Source organism: Lepus europaeus, unplaced genomic scaffold (genome assembly GCF_033115175.1).
Source record: "Lepus europaeus isolate LE1 unplaced genomic scaffold, mLepTim1.pri SCAFFOLD_295, whole genome shotgun sequence".
Taxonomy (NCBI): Eukaryota; Metazoa; Chordata; class Mammalia; order Lagomorpha; family Leporidae; genus Lepus; species Lepus europaeus.
The window spans coordinates 73,406-81,608 of record NW_026909173.1 but is presented as its reverse complement, the minus strand read 5'-3'; positions in this window follow the sequence as shown (position 1 = coordinate 81,608).

The window sequence follows — 8,203 nt, the reverse complement described above, 5'->3', positions numbered from 1 at the left end:
TTGGGTTAGCCATAACATAACCAGATATTTCCGGTTCTATCCAGTCAGATGCCAACAAACTGTTGTGGCATTCGTATCCAATGGACCCAGAAAATCACAACTGGTTATGGATAAAAGCAAAGTCATTTATTTTGGCAAGTGGATAAATACAAAGTTTACAAACAAAAATATGTTGTTTGTTTCCCGCAGTTGCTCTAGCTTTCTCCCTAGAGAACACGAATGTGCAGAGGTTTTGACTGCATATGGAACCAATTAGCGTTTCCCAGATGGAAACAAAATGTTACATGCTAAAATTCATGGAAAACCGTTAAGTCCATAGAGAATATCCAGAAAACACAAACAAATAGAGAGGCTGTAGCAAGATCTGGATTTGAGTTAGCCACAACACATCCGTATATTTCTGGTATGATCCAGTCATATCCGGAACAAGTTTTGTGGTATTCGTATGCAAGGGTCACAGAAAATCACAGTCAAACTGGTTTTGGAGAAAAGCACAGTCTTTTTCCTGGGCAAGTAGATTCAATGTCATGTCTACAACATAAATATCATGTGTGCAGCATTTGCTCTAGCTTTTTCTCAAGAAAACATGAATGGGAAGATTTTTTTTTCTCTATGTGGAAACAATTAACATTTACCAGCACAAAATAAAATGTTCCCTGCAAAAATTCATTCAAAACCGTAAAGTCCTTTGATAATATCCAGAAAATATAAACACTGAGACTGTAGCAAGATCTGGGAATGAGATAGAGACCAGACAAGAGGATATTTCTGGTTTCTTCCAGTCATATGTGGACAAAGTGTTGTGGAATTTGTATGCAAGGGAACCGAAAAAATCACAAACTGGTTTTCGAGAAAAGCAAAGTATTTTTCTTGGGCAAGTGGATAAATATGATATTTACAAACATAAATATCATGTTTGTTTCTAGCAGTTGCTCTAGTTTCTCCCTAGAAAACACGAATGTGTAAAGGTTTAGTCTTCTTGAAGAAATAATTAGCGTTTCCCAGCAGAAAACAAAATGTTACATGTGAAAATTCATTCCAAACCATAAAGTCCATAGAGAATATCCAGAAAACACAAACAAACACAGAGGCTGTATCAAGATCTGGGATTGAGTTAGCCACAACAAACCGGTAATTTCTGCTGTGATCTTGTCATATACAGACAAGGTGTTGTAGAATTCGTATGCAATAGACCCAGAAAATCACAGTCAAACTGGAAATTAATTTGGCTAATAAAAAAGCCATCTGCACATTAATGTTTATTGCAGCTCAATTCACAATAGCTAAGACCTGGAACCAACCCAAATGCCCATCAACAGTAGACTGGAAAAAGAAATTATGGGACATGTACTCCATAGAATACTATAAAGCAGTAAGGAACAACGAAACCCAGTCATTTGCAACAAGATGGAGGAATCTGGAAAACATCATGCTGAGTGAATTAAGCCAGTCCCAAAGAGACAAATTTCATTTGTTTTCCCTGATAGGCGACAACTGAGCACCAAAGGGAAAACCTGTTGAAGTGAAATGGACACTATAAGAAACAATGAACTGATCAGCTCTTGTCCTGACTCTAGATGTACAATGTAATACTTTATCCTTTTTAGTATTTGTTGTTATTGTTGTTGTATTTTTACACTTTGTGTTTCTGCGTGGGTGCAAACTGATGAGATCTTTACTAATTATATACTGAATCGATCTTCTGTATATAAAGATAATTGGAAATGAAAAAAGGAAAAACATGGCGTTAAATTGGAAATGGCATAGAAAATTAATTAATTTTTTTAAAAAAATATATTATGTAAGATCTCCATCTTTAATGTACTGTACACTCTTATTTAATGCTGTAACTAGTACTCCAACAGTATTTTTTTTCACTTTGTGTTACAATATGGGGGCAAACTGTTGAAATCATTACCTAATATATTCTAAACTGATCTTCTGTATATAAAGAGAATTGAAAATGAATCATGATGTGATTGGAAGGGGAGAGGGAGCGGGAAAGGGGAGGGTTGTGGATGAGAGGGTAATTTTGGGAGGGGGAAGCCATTGTAACCCATAAGCTGTACTTTGGAAATTTATATTCATTAAATAAAAGTTTAATTAAAAAAGATAATAAAAATAAAAAAATATTCTTTCACTCAGAAAAAAAAAGAAACATACAGTCTTTTTCTTGGGCAAATGGATAAAATATCATGTTTACAAACATACATATCATGTTTGTTTCTTGCAGTTGCTCTGCTTTCTCTCTAGAAAACTCGAGTGTGTAGAGGTTTTGTCTTCTTGTGGAACCAATTAGCGTTTGCCAGCACAAAGCAAAATGTTCCCTACCAAAATTGATACTAAACCCTAAAAAGTTAATTGATAATATCCAGAAAACACAAACCTAGAGGCTGTAGCAAGATTGTGGATTGAGTTACCCACAACACAAGATATAATATCTGGTTTTATCCAGTAATATAAGGGCAAAGATTTGTGGAATTCCCATGCAGGGAACCAGAAAATTACAGTCAAATTAGTTTTGAGAAAAGCTTAGTCTTTTTCTTGGGCAAGTGGATAAAATGTCATTCTTACAAATATAAATATCATGTTTGTTTGCTGCGGTTGCTCTAGCTTTCTACCTAGAAAACAGGAGTTTATAGAGATTTTCTCTTCATGTGGAAGCAATTAGTGTTTGCCAGCACAAAACAAAATGTTCCCTGATAAAATGTATTCAAAACTGTAAAAGTCCATAGAGAATATCCAGAAAACACAAACAAATACAGAGGTTGTAGCAAGATCTGGGATTGAGATAGTCACAATATAAATGGATAATTCTGGTTTCATCCAGTCATATCTGGACAAAGTTTTGTGGCATTCGCAAGCAATTGACAAAGAAAATCTCAGTCACACTGGTTTTGGAAAATAGCTTAGTCTTTTTCTTGAGCAAATGGATAAAATATCATGTAGACAAACACAAATATCATGTTTGCCATGGTTACTCTAGATTTCTCCCTAGAAAACACGAATGTGTAGAGGTTTTGTCTGCATATGGAACCAATTAGGGTTTGCCAACAGGAAACAAAATGTTACATACTAAAATTCATTGAAAACCATAAAGTCCATAGAGAATATCCAGAAAACACAAACAAGCACAAATGCTGATATTATTGGATCAAACGAGAAATATCTGGTTTTATTATGGTTAATTCAATCCCAAATCTTGCTACAGCCTCTGTGTTTGTGTTTTCTGGATATTATCAGTAGACTTACGTTTTGTAATGAATCTTAGTAGGAGACATTTTGTTTTGTGCTGGCAATTGCTAATTGGTTCCATATGCAGAGAAAAAAATCTACACATTCATGTTTTCTAGGGAGAAAGCTAGAGCAACTGCAGCAAACAAACATATTTGTGGTTGCATACTTGATATTTTATCCACTTGACCAGGAAAAATTCTCTGATTTTCTGCAAATCCTGTTTGACTGTGATTTTCTGGGTCCATTGCATACAAATTCCACAACACTTTGTCCTGATATGACTGGATGAAATCAGAAATATCCTCTTGTGTTTTGGCTAACTCAATCCCAGATCTTGCTACTCTTGATTGAGTTTAAGAAGGGAACATTTTGTTTTGTGCTGGGAAACACTAATTAGTTCCATATAGAGACACAACTCTACATATTCGTGTTTTCTAGGGAGAAAGCTAGAGCAATTGCAGCAAACAAATATGATATTTGAGTTTGTATAGATGACATTTTATGCACTAGCCCAATAAAAATATTTTGCTTTTCTCAAAAACCAGTTTGAGTGTGATTCACTGCAAGCGAGTTCCACAACACTTTTTCTGGATATGACTGGATGAAATCAGAAATATCCGGTTATTTTGTGGCTAACTCAAATCCAGATCTTGCTACAGCTTCTGTGTTTGTTTGGGTTTTCTGGATATTCTCTATGGACTTAATGGTTCGGAATCTATTTTAGCAGGGAACATTTTGTTTTGTGCTGGCAAACACTAATTGGTTCCACATGGAGACAAAACTCTACACATTCTTATTGATAGTGAGAAAGCTAGAGCAATCTCGGCAAACAAACATGATATTTGAGGTTGTATACATGACATTTTATCCACTTGCCCAGGAAAAACACTGATTTTCTGCAAATCCTGTTTGACTGTGATTTTCTGGTTCCATTGCATATGAATTCCACAACACTTTCTCCGGATATGACTGAATGACACCAGAAATATCTGGTTGTGTTGTGGCTAACTGAATCCCTGATCTTGCAACAGCCTCAATATTATCAGTGGACTTTATGGTTTTGAATGATTTTATCAGGGAACATTTGTTTTGTGCTGGTAAACGCTAATTGGTTCCACAAGAACACAAAACCTCTACATACACATGTTTTCTAGAGAGAAAGCTAGAGCAACTGCGGGAAACAAAGATGGTATTTATGTTTGTAAACATGACATTTTATCCACTTGCCCAAGAAAAATACTTTGCTTTTCTCCAAAACCAGTTTGACTGCGATTTTCTGAGTCCATTGCATATGAATTCCACAACACTTGGTCCGGATATGACTGCATCATACCAGAAATATCTGGTGGTGTTGTGGCTATCTCAATCCCAGATCTTGCTACAGCCTCTGTGTTTGTTTGTATTTTCTGGATATTCTCTATGGACTTTATTGTTTTGATCAATTTTAGCAGGGAACGCTTTGTTTTGTGCTGGCAAACGCTAATTGGTTCCACATGGAGAAAAAAACCTCTATACATTAGTGTTTTCTAGGGATAAATCTACAGCAACTGCCTGAAACATGGTATTTATGTTTGTAAACATGACATTGAATCCACTTACCCAGGAAAATGACTGTGTTTTTCTCCAAAACCAGTTTCACTGTGATTTTTTGGGTCCATTGCATACGAATTCCACAACACTTTGTCCGGATATGACTGGATCAAACCAGAAGTATCCAGTTGTCTAATGGCTAACTCAAATACAGATATTGTTACAGCTTCTCTGTTTGTTTGTGTTTACTGGATATTCTCTATGGACTTTATGGTTTTGAATGAATTTTAGCCGGGAACATTTTATTTTCTGCTGACGAATGCTGATTCTTTCCACATGGAGAAAAACTTCTACACATTGGTTTTTATAGAGAGAAATCTAGAGCAACTGCTGGAAACATGATATTTATATTTTTAAACTTGACATTGAATCAACATACCCATGAATAATACTGTGCTTTTCTCCACAACCAAATTGACGATGATTTTCTAGATTCATTGCATATGAATTCCACAACACATTGTCCAGATACAACTTGATCAAACCAGAAATATGCGGTTTTGTTGTGGCTAAATCCATTCCAGATCTTGCTACAGCCTCTCTGTTTGTGTTTTCTGGATATTCTCTATGGACTTTACGGTATGGAATAAATTTTAGCAGGAAACATTTTGTTTTTTGCTGGGCAACGTTAATTAGATCCACATGGAGAAAAATCTCTACACATTAGTGTTTTCTGGTTAGTATATAGAGCAACTGTGGGAAACAAACATGATATTTATGTTTGTAAACATGACATTGAATGCACTTGTCCAGGAAAAAGACTGTGCTTTCTCCACAATCAGTTTGACTGTGCTTTTCTGGGTCCTTTGCATACAAATTCCACTGCAGTTTGTCCAGATATGACTGGATCATACCTGAAATATCCAGTTGTGTTGTGGCTAACTCAAATAAAGATCTTGCTACAGCCTCTGTGTTTGTGTTTTCTGTATATTACCAGTGGACTTTAAGGTTTGGAATGAATTTTAGCTAGGAACATTTTGTTTTGTGCTGGAAAACTCTAATTCTTCCACATGCAGACAAAACCTCTACACATTAATTAATTAATTAATTTACTAATCGTTGGTTGGAAGTTTTTAAAACATTTTCGAGGCCTGTGCTATGGTGGAATGTGTAAAGCCACCACCTGCAGTGCTGGCATCCCATATGGGCACCAGTTTGAGTCCTAGGTGCTCCAATTCTGATCCTGCTCACTGCTATGGCCTGGGAAAGCAGTAGAAGATGGCACATGTGTTTGGGCCCCTGCACCTGTGTGGCAGACCTGGAAGAAACTCCTGGCTCCTGGCTTCAGATCAGTACAGCTCTGGCTGTTGTGGCCATTTGGAGAGTTAACCAGCAGATGGAAGACTGATCTCTCTCTCTCTTACTCTCTCTCTCTCTCTCTCCCTCCCTCTCTCTCTGCCTCTCTGCAACTCTGCCTTTCAAATAAATAATAAATGTTTAAAAAAACATGATAATTGCTAATGCTAATACTTTATAAAAGCAGCCTCCATCAGAGGTGCTTCCCCCTTAAAGTTAATCATTAATATTTTAGCTCCCTGGCTTATGCAGTGGGCCAAGCCATGTTGAGTCTAGGCAGGCACCATTTGCTCTTACCAGCCAGCTTGGTAACATAAATTCCATTGCACTGGACAGTTGGCTGGTCCAATCCCACAGTGTACTATGCCATTTTCCAAACAACAGCTGTCACCTGAGTCCTTATTTTTCTAAAGCTTCAGGTCGGTTCAATAAACCAAACTGCTCTAAGCCATTCAAATAACTGATAATTCTCCAAAGGAATGACCTAGATTTTCTAAGTTAATTTGTATTTTTAGTCAGGGATATAAGCAATAACCTAGATAAGGGGGGGGTAGGATAAAGAAAGAATTGTTTACAGTTTTTTAAAAAGATTTATTTATTTGAAAGAGTTACACATAGAGAGAATGAGAGACAGAGACAGGGAGAGAGAGAGAGAGAGAGAGAGAGAGAGAGAGAGAGAGAGAGAGAGAGGTCTTCCATCCACTAGTTCACTCCCCAATTAGCTGCCACGGCCAGAACTGTGCCAATCTGGAGCCAGGAGCCAGGAGCTTCTCCCAGGTCTCCCGCATGGGTGCAGGGGCCCAAAGACCTGTGCCATGCTCCACTGCTTTCCCAGGCCACAGCAGAGTGTTGGATCAGAAGAGGAGTAGCCAGGACTCAAATTGGCACCTATATGGGATCTGGCACTGCAAGTGGCAGCTTTAACCACTACACCACAGTGCCGGCCCCTGGTACTTGTACGGGAATCTGGTAGTATATAAGGTCAGCCAAAGGCCCCAGGAGGCACTGAGGATAAACAGGAGGCTGAGGGTGGGTGTGCCATTGCAGAGTCCAACCCCACATGTTTTTTTTAAGTTTATGGCAGAGCTTGCATTGGGCATTGTGGCTTAAATCACTGCCTGTGATACCATCATCCCATATGGGTTCCAGTTCACTTCTAGCAGCTCTACTTCCTATCCAGCTCCCTGCTAATAGCCTGGAAAAGTAGTGAAAGATACACCAAGTGGTTACAGACTACATACACAGATGAAGCTCCTGCCTTTGACCTGGCCCAGTCCTGGCTGTTGGAACCATTAGGGAAGTGAACCAGCAGATGGAAGATATTTCTCTCTCTCTCTCTCTCTCTCCCTCTCTCAGTGTGTGTGTGTGTGTGTGTCATTCTGCCTTTCAAATAAATAATTCTTTTTATAAGACATTCTTTTGAGAGAGAGAGAAAGACAGATAGACAGGTAGATGGATCTTCCATTTTGCTGGTTCATTCCCCAGACAGTCGCAACAGCCAGGAATGGGCCAGGCCAAAGCCAGGATCCAGGACTTTCTTCCCCACCTCCCACATAATTAAAAACAATAAAATAATGTATATAAATACGGCATTATAAATTGTGGTACAGGTACCATGTTATTATACATACTGAAAACTGGGGGTAAGTATTATGAAGTCTGTTTTATCTGTGCAGTTTTTCCATAAATCTAAAAACTACTCTACAATGAAAATTAGTTTGAAAAGATGGGAAATGCCCATAACCTAGAATTTAAACATAGACAATTAGAAAGATGAATTCATAAAGAAAAGGATTCCTTTTGATCTAGAGCCAATTACTCATTGATTGTTTCTTCTGAGTAGTAAAATGGGGGGGAGTATAGTCACGATTGCTGGGAAAGTATCTGATTTTGCTTACAAAATTGATTTGATTCATTTTTTTGACAGGCAGAGTGGACAGTGAGAGACAGACAGAGAGAAAGGTCTTCCTTTGCTGTTGGTTCACCATCCAATGGCCGCCGTGGCCTGCGTGCTGCAGCTGGTGCACCACACTGATCTGAAGGCAGGAACTAGGTGCTTCTCCTGGTCTCCCATGTGGTT